We start from the raw sequence: 20378 nt of genomic DNA on the forward strand, positions 1-20378 counted from the left end.
TATTTATTTCATAAATCTAGCCCTGAAATTATTCCCTGATAAACTTAATTTAGCTTAAATGATTTCTTATTGTGCTTCTTGTACTTGTATTGCTGTTTTTTTTTTCTGCTGTAACATCTATTTGTACATTATGTTTGTTTTTGCAATGTTCTCTATTGCCGCATTTGGTTTTACTATAGCTCAAGCTGAGAGGATGTTTCATGGTTTGATGTCTTCTCCATCGATTCTATGAAAATGTCAGGATTTTTACCTCCCCTTGTGGGAACACAAATTTAATGAGGCTGAATCTTGATGGGTTCCTCAAGGTTGAAATTGGGTAAATACATTTAATAAAACAGTTTTGCCTGAAATATTTATAACCCTGAAAAATTCACATAAAGAATATGAATACTCCCATGCAAGATTTTTCTCTAAACCCTGCTTCTTTTGCAGCCGTTCCTCTCTCTGTGTATGTATTTCACAAGAGATTTTGTGTGCTTTTCTTTCTCCAAAGGCCGAAACAGACTGTCCTCTTGTACTCTGGAATTGTGGTTAGCCTGGGTGTGTGTGTGCATGAATGTGTGTGTTGAGATGGAGGCTCGATAGGGTAATGACTGCAGACAAGGTTTGGAGGCGATGGTGGAGTCATGGCAGGACTGAATTGATGGGATTAGGAGATGTACCCCAGAGCTGGTCACACACAAGCGTTGAGGGCAGTTTAGATGTGGCCTGGCTCTCTGTGAAGTCTCGGAGCCTGTCACAGACTGCAGGGAGGGCCAGACGATGATGATTTAGTGAGAAAGAGGAGTGTGCTATTGTCTCATGACTTCTCAGATGGACTTAAGACTCCACAGCCTTTTTGAAAATAGTGGAAAAGACGTTGGCAGTGCATCCAATTTTGACATCTAATGGTCCTAATTTGTGGTCGTATGCATGTTTGAACACACATGCAAACCTGACCACGCGTCTGTCTGTCACTTGTCACACCGAGAGACTCATCCGAGCTTGAGCCAAGGTGTCGGATGCCTGGAGAACCGTTGTCCTCAGACCTGCGGCAAGAGTTTGAAGTCAAGTGGTGCTGACAAAGAGAGGAGCCTGCGAGCTCCATCCCTCCATCCTGACGCGGCTCTCACGCGGTCGGACACATTTTAAAACATATGCTGTGAGAGGCTACTGCTGAGGCCGCAGCTAAAGGCTGAGATGAAAAGGTTGAGACATGTGATTGATGACCCCCCGTTGGGCCGCACATCATTAACTCGTACAATTAACTGCAGAGGGCGGGGGAGTAACTCATGTTGAAGAGTCCTCTTCTGATCTTTTATCACTCCACACAGAACAAAAATGATGATTGAGGTCGCACAAGCATGCGACAGGCGAGATTTGAGTTTGTGTATGCACTAGCAGCGTCCTGAGTCTCTCTCGCTCAAAGAAACAAATTATTATGAGCTACTTCACGCATCCTAGGCTTTGTTTCAGGTGATTATACTAAAGGAGTTTTTCAGTAAAATGTGTTTAATAAGTAATGGCTACACTGGACTGTGCCGCTGAGAAATATGTGCCTGTCCTGCATTTTTATTAAATAAAACAGATACGCACATAATGGAATTCAGAAAACGAATTTGAAAATACACTCTTAACAAATCAAAAATGTGCAGGATTGTTTCCCTTTCATTCATAATTGGAATGCTATTTAAAAAGGCTTTGTCTTCACACCCTACTGTTTAAAAGTTTGAAGTCGGTAAGATTTCATGTTTTGAAAAATGTCTGCTATGTTCAGCATTGCTGAAATTACTTGATCAAAAATACAGTAAATTATGAAATATCATTTGAATTCATTTTAAAATTCATTTAAAATTTTCAGCATCCATTACTTTGCGGTGTGACGTGATCCTTCAGAAATCATTCTAATTTGCTGATTTGGTGCTCAAGAAAGATTTCTTATTATTTTCAGTGTTGAAAACAGTTGTGCTGCTTTATATTTTTTCATGACAGCTGAAAAGAACAGAAAATAGAATACAATGTAACGTTATACATATTTTTACTGTTACTTTTGATCAACTTAATGCACCAAGACTGAATAGCAGTATTCATTTCTCTACTTTCCAGTGCTTCAGTGCACTGGAATAATATGGACAATGGGTTAGCCCTAGAAATGGCCTACTCCCTGGACCGTGTAGTGATGAACTGAAACACAAGCAGAATCAGAGACAACAGATGTAAGGAATGGCGCTCCATTTCACTCTGTCCTTGTATAACTCCCACTACTCTTGTGGTAGGCACGTTTATCAGGGAGGTCTGTCAGGAAAAAATGGCCTTTACAAACTGAAGGACAAACGGAGGTCTAAAGCAGGTCAGAAGCTGACCACTTTCACATCTTTCAGCTACGTTTCCATTCATTTCTGTGGAATCTCAGCAATACACTGCAGTATAGCCATTGTTTCTCCAACAGGAATTTCTCCCTCCTTTTTCTTCCCTCTGGGCTTGGGTGTTTCCTCGATTGTAATTACCTTGCTGTTATAATTAAACCGACAATTTATTACCTATTAGCAAACAAGCTCCTTCTTCCTGGGCTCAGCTTAGGCAGTGGCCCAGTACTGTCAGAGAGGAAGCTAGCGCCGCATTATTCATCACACCGGTCCGAAGTGTGTTAGCTGCCCAGATGAGGAGAACCTGGGAGAATGCAGGCCGGCCCACTTCACGACAATTACCCTATGAATCACAACAATGAGACAACAGCACAGGCTCCAATAAAAAATAAATAAAACACACCATATAAAAAGAAAGAGAAAATGTAAGATGCAAACCAAATTAAATTTCCCAAAACAAATATCTGAGCTTTAAACATTAAGATATTCAAAGGTGGACCTCATCATTCACATAGCTAATTTCTGATATTGTATTTTTTTATGTGATTATATTTTAGTTTTTTTTTTAATTATCATTATTATTTATTTTAGCCTAGTTACTCTGTGAGGGAATTTAGGCAGAATGATTTAAGGAGGAAAAAGGTAAAACAGGCAAAAAAGTGTGAGAACTTTTCTTTATCATATCAGTATATAATATCTTGTTTCAGCAGGACAGAGTAGGATGTTTTTTACTCTCTCCGTTAGTACACCAAGGGGAAAAAAAACTGTCTAAATATGTGTTAGAGCCCCCTTAAAGCAAAAAAAAAAAAAAAATGTAACAGAGATTTCTCTACCTACAGATTTCTCACTGTTGAAAGTCATTAAACCAAAACATAAAAAATCCAGAAGGGTCTTAAGGAATTTGAAAAGGAATCCATATGAATCAAGTGGTTGAATCCAAATGTAAATACAATCACTTAATATGATATAATTATGTGTATTTTTTTATTATTATTATTATTCATTATTAAATTTTAGTTTTAATGTGCTTTATTGACATGCAATTTAATTATTAATCTTTAAATATTCATACTGGCAAAGCATGTGCAGTTTTGCTTAAAACTGTGTAAAATGTAGGCTACAAATAAAAAATAGTACATACATTATTAATAGAAATACAATGAAAGTGTCAAATAAAGATATATAAAATGCATGAAGATGATGATAATAATAATAATAATAATAATAATAATAACAACCCAGACTCAATCTATGAATCATTCCAAATAAGCAGGAATGTGTGAGCTGAGATCATGATTGCGTCTGTTATGCAAATTACCTTACCTTATTCGTGCAATTAAAGCTAATCCAGGCCTCGAAAAAGAAAGTGAGTGAGTATGAGACAGGGTGGAGTTTCAACTCTCCCCTCCTCCACCGGCCAATCTGAAAACCTAGTTTTCTGTGCCATAACTGGGCGGATAGGCCAGCAGTATCTAATAATAGGTATTGACTGGTTGAATGTAGGATGAATAGGGTTGGGTATTGGATCTCCATTGTGCCCCGGGTCACACAGCCAGCTACACTGAGAACACGTCTCATAGGGCCAAACAAAAAAAGAAGACATTTTAAACTTTCATGACTGAGAAGGAATCTGTGCTGTTTGGCCTTTTAAGGATTAACTCTTTGTTCTCAAAGTGCTAGACGATCAATAACTGAGAGAGAGGGAGAGAGAGAGAGGGAGAGAGCACAGACATCTCTATTCCAAAACATACACAAACACACATATACAGCCCCTACTGGAGACTGCGCACACACACACACACACACACACACACACACACACTGTATATCTAGTTTTACTGTGAGAACATACAGGACAGGTGAACTCAAGGAACGGTTGTGTCACTTTTGTGTTATGTATTTCTGCACAAAGCCTGTGTCTTAGTCACTAAACACCTGCTATCCAGTTTAACCAGGCGCTAAATGTGCTGAAATCGCACTGTGCAGTGAGCGTTTAGGTCATTCACATCCTTTTTTAGCATCCTTTCTGTGTCAACAGGTCTATTATAGATTTTGTAGACAACCTCAGTTCAAAATTTTTACTTGTATCTAGTTATCGTTTTACATTTACAGCTTTCACCACTGACATGCTCTCTGTGCTGCATAATTTAAGACAGAATGAACATGCATAATACATCTCTCTGAAGAAATGTGATGTAAACCAATAAAATCCATCAATATTTCCCTAAGTTAACACTTTTTGGACTTAACATTCTAATTAATGTTAATTATCCTCTTTGCCATAGAAACTGCATGACTGGACTAATAAAGGTCAGAAGTACTGTTTTGAATTCATGTTTTGATGTACTCCTGAAAAAAAAATTAAGAAATAAACATATCTACATTTCTGAGTCTTAGGACTTCAAGTGATAGAGCTTGTCAAAATTAATTTAAATTTTTGACAGTGAAAACATGCAGTAAATTGAAATAAATGTACAGTAAAAATAACAAATCTGGATATTTCGTCATGTTTTATCTCATCTTAGTGCACTAGATACGATAAACCCACTTTATAACTTATGTAGATAACGTGTGTGAAAGCAGTATTTTAGGAAAAACTTTGTGATTCAGAGCTGTAGCATTTGGACCAATCAGACAAACCATTTTACATATGATTTAACAAATCAATTATTCATTAGATTAACAAATGATCACTGACCCCACTAAACATACTAGGTACCAGGATGTCTGCGAACAACTCCAGGCCTTACCAGATAACTTTTACGACCTAAAAGTATGTGGAGAGAATCTTCCTCCTGCTAAGTTCTTTCTGTTACATACTGCTATAAAAAATGGACTCTTCTCTAATTAAATTATAGAAAACCTTTCTTTGAATGAGCACACATATACTTCAGGTCATTATGTATGTTGTTACTGTTTTTGTATATTGTCTTTTTGTCTTGAATACTGTTTTATGCATGCTTGTGAACTCCTCATTCATTTAAATTACATGTTGGTACTTAAGCAATATATTAGTATTGTAAGAATCTTAAAGATTCTTCTCTTGAACCCTCACTCGAGTTCCATTTTGCACATTCCATGCTTTCACCCAAAGGGTTGTGAAACTCTTCAATAGTTCCAACATTCCGCTTGGAATTTCAGCCTTTCTCATTGGACAAGCCCATCCTGAGAGGCGCGAACCTTCTCAGACCTTGAAGACCTCACATCAGTGACCCACCTTCAGTCTGCGGTTATTTTAGATCCTAAGGGGGTGAGGAGGATGAGCTAAAACTCTTTTGGACTCCTAAGTCTGCGCCAGGCCTCGTGCCTTGACTTTCCATTCACCAAAGACTCAGCTAATGTCTCTCTTAGCTCTTTTCCACTGGGAAGAAACTCCCAATCAGCATAGAGTCAGGACATCTTTGGAATTCATCACTCTTCAAAACCAAAAGAACGTGATCACGACTCCTACACCACCGAACCTCCAAACAATCAAGAGTTTGCATCCAGATGCTCATTCCAGGCCGAGGAAATGCAAGTATCATACATTTAACTAAACGAAGCAGAGGTTTAGTGTAAACTATATACCCTTTTAAAAATGGCGCTGATGGTTTTACTCTTTTCATACTGTAGCTTCATTCTCTGGTTTTCCTGATGGTATCATCCATCAAATCTCATTTGCCCTTTCCCCTGTATGAGTGATTGTATGTTTGTTTGTTCGTTTGTTAGACTAGTTTGCATTAGTGTTTAGTTAATAAAACTCGTGCACAAATTACTTGAGTTTCTGATTCTGCCTTACAAATCAATGTCCTTTTACAATTCTGATTTTGCTACATGTTCTAATGCATTAATACTGTATGAAAGTATCTTCTGTGGCCACGAAAATATAGTTTCTTACAGTTTATATGAAATTATGCTAAATGTTTGCTGGACAAACAGATTAGTTGATGGCAATTTATTTCTGCTAAAGTTACTACTGGCAGCTCATATAAATAATTGTAATTAATCATAATTCATTGTAAATATATTTATACACATTTCCCTTTTGAGCTTAATTTACTACAGGACTGACCAAGCACTGTAGACATGAGCATCATTTATAAAATGTTGCACAGAAACCATCCTAAATTTGATCTTTCGATCATCTTTCAAATATGCTTACACGTGTGATTCATAGAATGAACGAATGCACAGAAAACGCACTTATGCTGATATGTCAAATGTGAAATCACAAATGATCTTGAACTTGTGCACAACTGAATGGTTTCAGCTCTCTGCCTTGTAAATTATTCCTAAGTAATGTCATTAACATATAAAAGATCACCAATCATCGTCCAAATCCTTTAATTTAGAAAAGCGAGCTGCAAGAACAGCTCACATTTCCCAAAGCTGCAGTACTCCAAGGAAAAATGTGTATGTCTGCTCAGACCCTGATGTGACACAAAGCATTTTTCCACGTCAAGGGCAGTTTTTACAAATTTACATTTACAATTAAATTTAATCGTTTAACAGAAAATTGTATCCAGAGCAACTTGATGATGACAATAGAAGGAATAGAAGCTGAAATAAGAGCATCGGCATGGATTTAAGTACGCACACTCTAAATAGGTCATTAAATAAAAACAGAAAATTGTGGTATTGATATGCAAAAATTTACTTTGGCCTGCATATGATAGGGACGTGTTTGCTGTGCATATAATATGCAGTTTTCACGTACATATGATATGCAATTTGTTGCCGTGCATATGATATGCAGTTTCCGCATGCATATGATATGCATCTACCCCACAATCATAATCCTACTCATTGCATATCATATGCATGCCAAAGGCAATTTCTGTTATTTATATGCACATTCCTGAAATCCAGGTTGTTATAAATTAGGCCCCTCATTTATTTTACAGCAGTGTAGACAGAAGTGTTTTTGGGTAAAAAATTAAGAGAATGGTTAAAATTAATTTCCTGTGCTGTGAGGTCATGGAGATTGTTACCACACCAAAATCATCTCTCAGGTTCTTGTTCAGCTCACAGTCCATCACTCCTGATTATTAGATTTAGCTTTAGCCTACACTCTCACACAGGGAGAGTAAAGAGGGGAGGAGAGAGAAATAAAGTGTTCAAAAGTCCTATTCCATGAGTGCCAGCTCTGCACACGCTTGGGTGTGACTGGCCATACAACAGTCGCGTGTAATGAGTGTAACGTTTGTTTTTTGTGTGTGTGTGTGTGTGTGTGTGTGTGTTTGTGTGTGTGACAGGCGAGGCCTGTGATCATGTGTACTGACAGTCTCCCCCACCCTTCCCACTCAGCTCAAGTCTCGGTGAGAAAGAGTCTAATGAGAGGTTCACAGGCTGTGAACTGATGGCCCCTCTCCATCCACCTTCACACATACACACACTAAACCTGAGCAGCTGGCGCCCACACCACTGGTTCAATGTCACATATCTTACTCTCGCTTTTTCACACTTTCATCTACCTTGTGTGCCACCTGAGACTTCACACATACATACACAGTAGACTATGTGGAGACAGAAGCTGGGCTAATGAGCATGGATATTCTCAAGCCCATTGCTCTGTTCTCTGCTGGGTGTGGAGTTGAAATGAGTATGTGTGCGTATGAAGAGAGGGGGCTCGTCCTCTGCTTTATTACAGGTGAGAATAGAGGGTCAAGAGGAGTTAATGTGCCAGTCTAGCACCAATGCTGCTTGGAGGAACAGCGTTGGGAACTTTTCTTCTCTGTGTGAGATAATGTGTTTAAAAAAAGTCAAACGCTCCATTGATAGGGTATTCTCGCCGATCTTATTGAGTTTTATTGTTTATTGCACACCTTTCTATTATAACATTTGTATTGAACACATTGAAAAATGTGTGTTTGTATTGTGTTATGTTTGGTTAAACAAAAAATATGCTGTCTGACACTGTCAGCGAGTGGTCAATTACTCAGCACTGAGATGGTGACTGGGAGTTTCTTCAGCTAAGGGCACTTTTATTTCCCGGGAATGATTTTTAATAAAACAAACAGTTTTTGTTTCATGAACACATTAAAGTTACAAAAGATGTAGGAATGTACACAATTATCCATAAGTTTGGGGTCAGTAAGATATTTGTAAAGCTATTTTGATTATTAGAAAAAGTAATAATTTCAAAGAAATGCTGTTCTTTTGAACACTCAATCCTGAAAAAAAAAATGTATTACTGTTTTCGGGGGAAAAAACACTGATAATGATAATAAATATTTCTTGAGCACCAAATCAACACATTAGAAAACTATTAGAAAGTTATTTTATAAAAAATAAAATACAATAGTGTACAGATTTTATTGTTTATTTTTTTATGTTTTAATTTTCAATTATTTACAGTATATTATTAAAAATAAAATAATAGTAAATATTAATAATATTTTGTATACTATAAGTAATTAATATTAAATGTGTCTTTTTCGTATCTCAAAGATGTGAAAATCTATCATAAAATATTATTCAATATTATTCAATGTAAAATGTGGTTTTAACAAAAAGGGGAACCAACACCATTTCAAAACATACATACATACATACATACATACATACATACATATATATATATATATATATATATATATATATATATATATATATATATATATATATATATATACAGTATTGTTCAAAATAATAGCAGTACAATGTGACTAACCAGAATAATCAAGGTTTTTAGTATATTTTTTATTGCTACGTGGCAAACAAGTTACCAGTAGGTTCAGTAGATTGTCAGAAAACAAACAAGACCCAGCATTCATGATATGCACGCTCTTAAGGCTGTGCAATTGGGCAATTAGTTGAAAGGGGTGTGTTCAAAAAAATAGCAGTGTCTACCTTTGACTGTACAAACTCAAAACTATTTTGTACAAACATTTTTTTTTTTTTCTGGGATTTAGCAATCCTGTGAATCACTAAACTAATATTTAGTTGTATGACCACAGTTTTTTAAAACTGCTTGACATCTGTGTGGCATGGAGTCAACCAACTTGTGGCACCTCTCAGCTGTTATTCCACTCCATGATTCTTTAACAACATTCCACAATTCATTCACATTTCTTGGTTTTGCTTCAGAAACAGCATTTTTCATATCACCCCACAAGTTCTCAATTGGATTAAGGTCTGGAGATTGGGCTGGCCACTCCATAACATTAATTTTGTCCGTTTACTAGTGTGTTTTGGGTCATTGTCTTGTTGAAACAACCATTTCAAGGGCATGTCCTCTTCAGCATAGGGCAACATGACCTCTTCAAGTATTTTAACATATGCAAACTGATCCATGATCCCTGGTATGCGATAAATAGGCCCAACACCATAGTAGGAGAAACATGCCCATATCATGATGCTTGCACCTCCATGCTTCACTGTCTTCACTGTGTACTGTGGCTTGAATTCAGAGTTTGGGGGTCGTCTCACAAACTGCCTGTGGCCCTTGGACCCAAAAAGAACAATTTTACTCTCATCAGTCCACAAAATGTTCCTCCATTTCTCTTTAGGCCAGTTGATGTGTTCTTTGGCAAATTGTAACCTCTTCTGCACATGCCTTTTTTTTAACAGAGGGACTTTGCAGGGGATTCTTGAAAATAGATTAGCTTCACACAGACGTCTTCTAACTGTCACAGTACTTACAGGTAACTCCAGACTGTCTTTGATCATCCTGGAGGTGATCATTGGCTGAGCCTTTGCCATTCTGGTTATTCTTCTATCCATTTTGATGGTTGTCTTCCGTTTTCTTCCACGTCTCTCTGGTTTTGCTCTCCATTTTAAGGCATTGGAGATCATTTTAGCTGAACAGCCTATCATTTTTTGCACCTCTTTATAGGTTTTCCCCTCTCTAATCAACTTTTTAATCAAAGTACGCTGTTCTTCTGAACAATGTCTTGAACGACCCATTTTCCTCAGCTTTCAAATGCATGTTCAACAAGTGTTGGCTTCATCCTTAAATAGGGGCCACCTGATTCACACCTGTTTCTTCACAAAATTGATGACCTCAGTGATTGAATGCCACACTGCTATTTTTTTGAACACACCCCTTTCAACTAATTCAACTAATTGCCCAATTGCACAGCCTTAAGAGCGTGCATATCATGAATGCTGGGTCTCATTTGTTTTCTGAGAATCTACTGAACCTACTGGTAACTTGTTTGCCACGTAGCAATAAAAAAAATATACGAAAAACCTTGATTATTCTGGTTAGTCACATTGTACTGCTATTATTTTGAACAATACTGTATGTATATATATATATATATATATTGAGGCAGTAATTAAATTAAAAGGAGCCCATACCAAGTGTTGAGTACATGTACAGTAAATGAACATACTTTCAAGAAGGCCAACAATTCACTAATTTTTTTTTTTTTTTTTTATTGGTCTTATGAAGTATTCTAAGTTTTTTGACTGAATTGGTGGGTTTTTGTTAAATGTGAGCCAAAATCATCACAATTAAAAGAACCAAAGACCAAAGACTACTTCAGTCTGTGTGCATTGAATTTATTATCCTTATTTATTGAGAAGCATCTGTGTGTCTCTGTGTGTATATATATATATATAGTTTTACATACAGATATATATTAACACAATGTTAATGATTTTAATTTAATAAAGACCACATGACCAAAATACAGCAGCTCACGGTTGAAGAAACACCCAGCTATACTGTACAAAATGCTCATTTTCTCTCACACATGGAGAGATATATATTCAACGGAAGGTAAGAGTGCCCAGAGTTGACACATGGGCTCACTATGGGCTATGAAACCTAGGGTCAACCATGTGTGAGTGTGTTCATGCATCTTTGAGTGTGTGTATGTGTGCATATGAATGCCTTCAGGTGCAAAGTGTGTGATACGCTGTTATCCAGCTGTAGCAGATGTTAAAGGGAAGCCTGCACAGGGGACACAGGGCCGCAGGGTCACCAGAGAAACGACCACAGCTGTGGCCCCTTCACGAACACTCAAAAACATGCACACTCTTTCAAACCTCTCAAAAATTCACAATGTAAGTTTGATACTATTTCTGATGAGACCAGAGACATTTTATTCCCTGTAAAAGTTAACTGTAAATGTCCATCACCTTTTTGATTCCCCTTTTTGATTGATATGACATAATGGCTTTAATCATCATTTTATAGTATGCTAATTTTGGCTGATATCCAATAGATTTTGCTTTTATCAGACAATATTGATAATTGCCTATTATATTAAAACAAACAGAATCAAAGAAAGTTTATATGCTTCTGTTTTTCCCTCTCTCTAGTGTGACTTGCTGGCTCCTTAAAGGGCCAGCGCTGGCTTATATCTGCTAGTAAACCATGGGTCAGTTGCAAAGACAACAGTTGAAGTGCAGACAACATCAATAGTGAGGAGCATGTGTGCAAAACATTAGCCTTGAAATCTTAGCCCATAAATTAAATGTGTTTTACTTGGACAAAACACTGGTTTCTAAAACTGGCTTTAGAAAAATACACTAGTTTCTAGAAAACAGTTTTTTGTCTTCTGTCATCCCCCTTTCTGTCTCCTTATGTCTTTCATTTGCATCTTTATTACCAAGAAATGATCTGAGGGGAAGACACACGGACTGGTCATAAATAGGTCTGTGTGTTTTAGCACTCAAGAAAGTGTGTGTGATGGTGACAGGGTTTACGTGTCCCAGTAAAGTGAAAGAGGAGATTGTTTTACTCATATTCATGATTTACCTCATTTACATAGGTACGCTCATTAGCATAGCTGGGAACGCTGCTGGCCTCTATGCCACGAACACGGATCTATCCATCCGCTCATGCTATGCGACTGTGTAACCCAATAAGCGTAATCCTGACAATGAACTGTGCTAATCACATCTAATATGCAAATGAGATTATCTAAACTTTGGTAAACATTGGCTAGTGTTGCAAAACGGGAGATTTTTGGGTTTGGGGGGTGTTAAGAGGCAAACACAGTAAATCACTACTGCCCTCCTGTTATTTGTTTTATTTGTTTACTGGGTTTCCAACATATAAACAGTACAAACTCATTTTAGGGCTTGTGGAGCATTAGGGGACGTGTGTGAGGTGGCCAGAGCCTCTGTGTTCCTGGACGCAAAAATGGTGGCAAAGCAATTAAATTCTCATTTAGCTCGAGCGATTAAAACAGACACAAATACAAATCATATTATGCTCATCTGGATGTGGAGGCGTATTGCGCAACAGCCTGCTGAGAGCAGAGCCTTTGCTGTTTCTTATCAGAGAGATTAGTTTCATTTTGCTGGTTAATTTTTTGTGCACAGCCCATAAACCCAATAAAGGCTTAGGTGCAAGACAAAAAATGGAGCAAATACAAAAAAAAACAACAACAACAGACGAAATGTCCGCAGACTGATGTAGCTGCTCCAAGAAAACTTTATTTAAAGGGGTCATATGATGCGATTTCAAATTTTCCTTTCTCTTTGGAGTGTTACAACCTTGGTGAATAAAGAAGATCTGTGAAGTTGCCAAGACTAAAGTCTCAAATCCAAAGAGATTTTCTTTATAAAAGTTAAGACTCGTCCACGCCCCCTGGAATGGCTCATTCTAATACGTCCCCACATATCTACATCAGTATGTGGAAAGATTTGCATAACGCCGCACAGTTGTTCATGCAAAGAAAGAAAGCATACCTTTTATTCTTGTTGTAGTATTGTTGATGCCTCCGCTGCTATGAAGCTGTGTGTTTCACTGTGAAATTGAAACTACTTAGTTTGGCCTTCTAAAAGAGGATGATATCCACTTCGTCATGTCTGGAGCTGGTCCATGCTGGTTGCTAAGGAAATACATTAACTTTGCACAGTGGATTGGCGAATCGGCTTTCACCGTGAATGAAGTGGCGTCCAGCCCGAGTTTGTCACATGTGGTTGGTGCAAGACCACGGTACACTCCTTCCTAGAATCCGCCTGCTGCACCGTTCTCAAGCCGTTCGCCTCTGCTCATTCAAAACAGGCCGCGGCTCACTTTAAGCCTCCGACCTCTGCCCACTCGAAGTGTGTGACATTGTTTTTGCCTTCCAAAAGAAAACACGACCAGAAATCATGTTTATATGATGTTTATAATGTGTTTTATGTTTTTGTCTCTTCACTCCAAGGCTTCACAATATCTTAAGAGGCGTAAAATTTCCGTCTCACACTTGAGGCATTCGGCCAATCACAATGTGCAGGATATTTGGCCAATCACAGCACACTTCTTCTTTAGACAGATAAGCCTTGTGAAAATCGACATGTTTCAGAAGGCGGGGCACAGGAGAGAAACAATAATGCACAATATGTGGAAAAAAAAATATCTGGTTTTTTTTTTAACCTTTTCAGTGGTGAGCTTAAAATATTCTAGCAGTCCCCCAGAGTAAGTTTTTTGAGGTTGACCATTATTTTAGAACATTTCCCCTGACCATTTTCATGTCGACGCGTCAGGCTTGTCACGTGACACACTGCAGCCAAACACTGAATGACAGATAGATCTCTTTTATTTAGTTTTTCCTTTTTTATTTAAAATATTCACAAATTTGCATACCAGGTCATGATCAATCTGATATTCCGATTCACAAATATGTGTAAATGAGGTTGTTTTGTCTTTTAAAAACCTTTCTAAATGATCTTGATCTTGATCTGTAATGTGAGATGGGCGCCGCCATGTTTGTTCGCGCTGCAGTGCAGAGAGTCCTGTCAGTCGGATTTACAGTGTGTGAATTCATCAATTTCTCCTGAAATGTAAGTAATACGTTTTTTATTATAGGTGTACCCTAGTGATTCAGGACAGGCTATACTTTGAACACAAAAAAAAAATTTATGCACCGCAGCTCTGATTGGTTGTTCCTTATCGGGAGCGGTAAGAAACCACCAATCAGAGCTGTGGTCCGTAACTTTTTTTTGTGTTCAAAGTATACAAAATGTATATAATAAGCAAGTACACCATGAATCCATTTTCCAAACCGTGTTTTTAGCTTGTCCTGAATCACTAGGGTACACCTATAATAAGTGTTTATATTCTGACTATTTTAGATTGCTTCAGGGGTACCGCGGCGGAGTAACCCAGTACCTTTGTGATTCTTCATAGACATTAACAGAGAGAAGTAGCTCCGGCTACGATGTTCTTCCGCAAGACGCAAGCAGTTCCGTTTATTAACCGCTAGAGCCTCAAAAGTTACCGACTGCAGCTTTAATATTTAATATTGAGTAAAGTACATTTTAGACACAATATTGCATGATAACTTTAGCACCCCCAGCAAAAATAGTTCCAAAAGAATCAATCATCAGTGTTGTGAATGATTCAGATTCAATTATTCACTCATAACTTGTTTAATTTCTGAATGAATAAATGTTTTGGAACGAATTGGAAAGTCATTTGCATTTGATTTTGTTAAAGATTTGGACAACTGTATGAAAAACAATAGGCTTAAACTAAAAATACAACACCAATATGATTTGCACCAAATGTCTTTCAACAAGTCTCCCACAAAAAAAAGACTTTAAATATCACCTTAACAGAGAAAGACAGTGAAAGGGGTGACTACACCAGCACTAGTCTTTCCAAGAACTTAAGGCAGACACAGTGAGCATCAGTTTTCTCATGTATTTTCCCCTTCCCTTCTCTCTTTTACCCTCTCTCTTTCTCTCCGCAACACATCTGGTGGGTCCGCTGACAAGTTCTTGAACTGTTGACAATAAGTTGATGGGCTAAAGCCCCCCAATAAACATTTCTGGTGCCACCTCAGCCCAGCTGCTAGTCTTTAGGGCTGAGTTGAAAGTGGCCGAGTAGCGAGGCCTGAGTGTCATTATGCACTCTGTTTATGTCTGCATGCATGTGGCCTGGCCAGAGATTTGACACTTTCATCACATTCTTGGGTTGCCTGTGTAGGAATCCAGTTGCAAAACACATAAAAGTAAAGGAGAGAGGAGAGAGAATGAGTCCTCTCCCTGGAGTGGGCCGCAGAGTGAATCAAGAGGTTCAAAGCTTCAACAATGGTTAATACCCTTTGTATCATGCTACATGTCTAGAAAGAAATTGTGTGTCTTTAAGATGGGTGTACAAGATCGCTCCATGTCTGCTGCCAAATTGTTTGGTGTAGAGCTTAGAAGACAGCCAGGTAAAGAGAAAGGTTATAGGTTTATAATTACACCTAGGTATCCTCTACTACGTTGTCACTTATAAACACTTCTGAAAATACTATATACTATATAGTATTTTCAAATACTAGCACTGTCAAATGATTATCGCATCCGAAATAAAAGTTTTTGTTTACATAATATATGAATGTGCACTGTACATATTTATTATGTGTATATAAATGCACACACATACAGTAAATATTTTGAAAATATTCTATATGAATATACTGAACTTATAAGCATAACATGTTTGTCTTAAATATATGCATGCATGTTTTTGCATTTATATATGCGTAATAAATATCAACATTATATACACATATATTATGTAAACAAAAGCTTTTCTTCAGGATGCGATCAATCATGATTAATCGCTTGACAGCTCCAAAAAATATGTAAAAAAAATGAAATGCTATATATATAGCATTTAAATATAATTTAAATATTTTAACCAATAATACAACAAAAAATGGATTTCCGAAAAATTCTCAAGTTTTGATCGTAAGACATGAATTTTCCTTTCCTGTGACCTTGCAAAAAACCATTGAAATAAATGGATTCACAGCATGGAAAAGGGTATTGTATCTGTTTTTTTCTCTTTCTCTTTCACAAGCTTACTAATTCCTGTGATCCACCTGCTCTGAAGGCCAGTTGTGTGGCCGAGTGTTCTGCGCTACAGATGGCGCTGGATGAGGGAAGCTGGGTCATGCTGAAGGACTGACCACAGTGCTTCATCATACCGAGCGAAAATGACCCAAAAGGTCAAAGCACACACACAGGCTTAATTTCAGAGCAATTAATCTCCTCTCAAGAGAGTTTCATGTGTGAGCATGTGTGTGGGTGTGTCGTCCCGGGTCCTGTGCTGTAGTTAGAGCCTGCCATCAGCTGTCCGGCCAAGGTGGAGGCCCAGCCATCTTATCGTCCAGGAGAAGCTTAATATGAGGAGATTAGATGGCTCGGAGGAGATTACAGTTTGGCCTTTAATGCATCGTTCTCTTACCTAACAGGAACCTGATCTAAATCCACCATGGGGCAACAAGGCCATCACTCTGTCCAACATACACAAGAAGACATGTAACATACACACACAAAGATACACACCAGATGATGAGTGGGTGGCAAAAAAAAAAAAAAAGAACTCGATGAAACAGCAATGGAAATGAAAGAGGCGGAGCTTTTGGTGAGAGAGAGTGAAAGAGTGAGGTGGGATGGAAGAGGTGTTCCACATATAAAAGCCTCTTCACTGGTTTGGAAAATTAGCTGGGCCCTGTGGTCTACTGGAGCCTTTTATTTATTGATGTAAAGAAAGATAACCACGCCACCTTCCGTATTCGCTCCATTTGCATGAGCGAGGGAAGATTAGGAGTGAAAATCAAACCAAATAAATAAATCCCTCTTTTTCCCTCTCTTCACCTCCCCTTCCCTTCCCAGACACACACTCATCACTCTGCCATAATAAACGCTTTGCAAAAAGTCGCAACAAAGTTTATTTTTCAGACAATCACTGCCAGACTATCCAGTGGATGTTTGCTATATTAATCTTAAAGCTCAAAGAACTTTGTTTATTGGCTGCAAAGGTTGGAAAGTAAAAGTTGCCCAACGTAGCCATCAAATTAAACTGGTATAAACAACCATTCTGTAAATGCACGCTTGTATATGTAAGTGGTGTACAGTATTTGAGAACAGCAGTGTTTTACTAGCTTCAAATCTCCTGCAGAATTTTAAGAAGTCACGTATCTATTCACAGGTCTCACATTGATGTCTAAATGTGGTCCGGTCTCAGAGAAGTGTAAAGCAGAAAGGAATCTTATCAGTTTTGCTTGCTCTGAATGCCAGTTTGAATGTGTTTGAGTAACTGTTTAGAGTGCTAAATCCACCTTCTAATGTCTCTTCATCACATTGTTTTTGTCACTTTCTCCTGAGCAGGAAAGCAATAAATATTTTAGCACTAACTGAATTAACAATGCGCTTTAAATTCCAATTTAATTCTGAATTTTAATTGAGGGAGGCAAAAAGGATGCAGAATTGTAATTTCAATTTGAATAGAAGGCAGTATAGAATTAAATGAATTTAAGTTCAAAGAAATTATTATTGCAAGTGTTACTTAACATTATTTATATACTGTTATAATACTGTTACAGACATCTCGGTTCAGTGCATGAGGCCTTACAACGAATACAGACAATTCACCCCCAATACAAAAGGGGGCACCGTAGCAGTGCATCACTGTTTGATAACTAGCCGCCGGCAGAAGAACAGCGAATGCCATGAGTTGTGCACTTGAAAACAAAGCCCACCAGACAGTGACCATGTGCTGATTCTGAATGCGTCTCTCACATAGACTGACAAAGGAGTATACTATACTAAAGGCTTCTGCACTCAACTGTTTGCGAAATGAAGCTTTTTCCTTGTGTATCCTACCGCTCTCATTCGCACAAATTCAAATATTCCATAATATATACATATTTGTGATGTAACATATCTAAATGCTAAACTTAGTATTTATTATGTAAATTATAGACAATGTGTTTGTCGCGTTCCAACTGTGACACAGTAACACAGAAAGGGGTGCATGCTGATGTGTGTTTCACTGCATTTAATTTTGATAAAGTAACAACTGCGCTGTCAAGTTAGCAATGCTGGAACTGATGTGTTTTGTGTGTGATCGTGTGTGAGCCAGCGCAATCACTTCAGCTGCTTCCTTATACCAGCAGAATCAACTTTATACACTTGTTGTCTTATTAATAATGCATCACTGTATAAAGGTCTGCTTTTATTTGTGTACACTAACAATGAAAACAAAACATTGTGCTTTAGTAAAATAGAGATGGGAAATAGGATGTGACTTTCTGCCATTTGAGTTTCCTTTCTGTGAACAAATTAAAGGACATTGAAAATCGCCCTGTTTTATTTTCTGTCACCATACTTACTTGTGTAACTACTCATGTTACATGTATAGTGTCATTTTTAATTTGAAAAGAAAAATATGCAAAGACACTTTAAACACTGGGTTGACAAAGTTTTTGTATAGTTAAAACAAAAGTGTAAAAAGTATTGGAATTTGAAGGCCTAATATATGGAACAGATGGAAGTGCAGATAGCATTTCGAAGAATGTTGATTGATTGATTGATTGATTGATTATTAAATTCCTATTATTCCAATTCAAATTCCATGTCAACTTCCTGTGGGGTGTGGCCAATTTGATTCATATTCACGCTCATGAATTCTTTCATTTTGTACAACCCTTAAGTGGACACCTAGAGAAGAGGAGCTTTAAAAAATTAGGCCACTGATGCTTTCATCCACCCATACATGGGTGTTCAATGATAAACACACTCATCACACACTTGATCTGCAGGCTAGGGACAGATTTATATTGCCTTGAGGGCAGAGATGTTTTGCAAACAGCCACGGTACAGACAGGAGAGGCTCTGATTGTGTATGTGTGTGCCAGGATGAAGAGTACACTGCTCCTCCTCCAGGATTCCTCAGTGGGGCAGAAAATGGGCATGTGCTTGTGGTCCAGTGAAGCCCAGCCTGAGCTCAGCTCTTGCTCCGCTGCCCTGCTCTGCCTCCAGATGTGGCCTCAGCGGCTTTTCCTCATGTGGATTGAAATCAGCATTATGTCTTTGCATAGTGTCCTCTTCTCTTTTCTCCTCTTCGTTCTCCTTTGCTGTCCTCTCCTCATTGTTCGTACAGCTCATCCGGCTAATGAACCAGTACAAGCACAAAGTGCATTTTATGAGAGAGATATTCACAGGGGACATAAAACCCCACATAACAACAGCACAGATGGAGCAGAAGCACATGACAGACAGGCCCTGTTCAGAAAAAAAAGTATGAGGGCTGTCTATATCAAACAGCCTTTTTCTACCCACTATTACTGTCTCTTTTGTCTTCTCTTGTCCACCTGTGTCCCAGCAGCAATTAAGGACCCTGGTGGATCCAATCAAGGAATCACACGAATGGCTGAATGTGAGTTTATGTTCAAAACTCTGAATATCTACTTATGCATATCTACTTATGCATGTATTTTTGTGTGTGTCAGTGAATGTAAATTAGGAGATGATTTGGGAATTTTTTTATTAGAAAAGAAAAGTTTGTGAAAATTAAATTTTGAATGTTCATGAAAAAAATTGAATAAAATAAAAAAGATTCTAATGTCTGGAAGTTGTAGCTTTATAGACCTTATGTTCAGACACACAATGTTTGAAACGATATATATACTTTTTGTTTGTTTATATATTTCATCATAATACAATAATGTTTGTTGACAAGGATGAAAAACACTTAATTTCCCCAAATCCGTTACATATATTGAATTTATTTTAATTAAAACACACCAAAGTTTTGTTTTAAGAAATATTTTATGCACAACAAAGGCTACATTTATTTGATCAAAGGACAGTGAAAGCAGTTTTGTTTCTGGATATTATGACAATTTAATGTACTGTTTTAATACATTTTTAAATGTAATGTAGTCCTGTGATTACTCTATTCGTCAGTATCACATGTTCCTCCTGAAATCATTCTAATATTCTGATTTGGTGCTCAAAAGCTTTACATTATTATTATTAGTGGTGTTGAAATCTGTTGAACTGATATTGTTGATGAATACAAAGTTCAAAAGAATTTGATTTAAAATATAACTTTTTTGTACAACTATTTACTGTTACTTTTAATCAATTATTAATTAATGCATCCTTACTGAATAAAGGTATTAAAGGTTATTAAATAGTTCACCCAAAAAGGAAAATATTGTCATTAATGACTCACCCTCATGTCGTTCCAAACCCGTAAGACTTCGGTTCATCTTCGAAATATAGTTTAAGATATTTTAGATTTGTTAGATTCATTCTCGAGTCAAGATCTGGTTGCATCGGTTTTCAGATCACCAGTAGTCATGGGATCTTTGGTTCTTTTCC

General features: G+C 37.5%; 1 long non-coding RNA gene across 2 annotated transcripts in view; it reads left to right on the forward strand.

Moving 5' to 3' along the window:
- Positions 1-19518, forward strand: part of LOC127970631 (uncharacterized) — a 350476-nt gene extending 330958 nt beyond the window's left edge. For both annotated transcript variants that reach the window (XR_008156642.1, XR_008156643.1), the window contains exon 10: positions 19378-19518. This is a non-coding gene — a long non-coding RNA (uncharacterized LOC127970631). The remainder of the gene's footprint in view (positions 1-19377) is intronic.
- Positions 19519-20378: the final 860 nt, after the last annotated feature.

The sequence above is a fragment of the Carassius gibelio genome, chromosome B13 (assembly GCF_023724105.1).
Source record: "Carassius gibelio isolate Cgi1373 ecotype wild population from Czech Republic chromosome B13, carGib1.2-hapl.c, whole genome shotgun sequence".
Lineage (NCBI taxonomy): Eukaryota > Metazoa > Chordata > Actinopteri > Cypriniformes > Cyprinidae > Carassius > Carassius gibelio.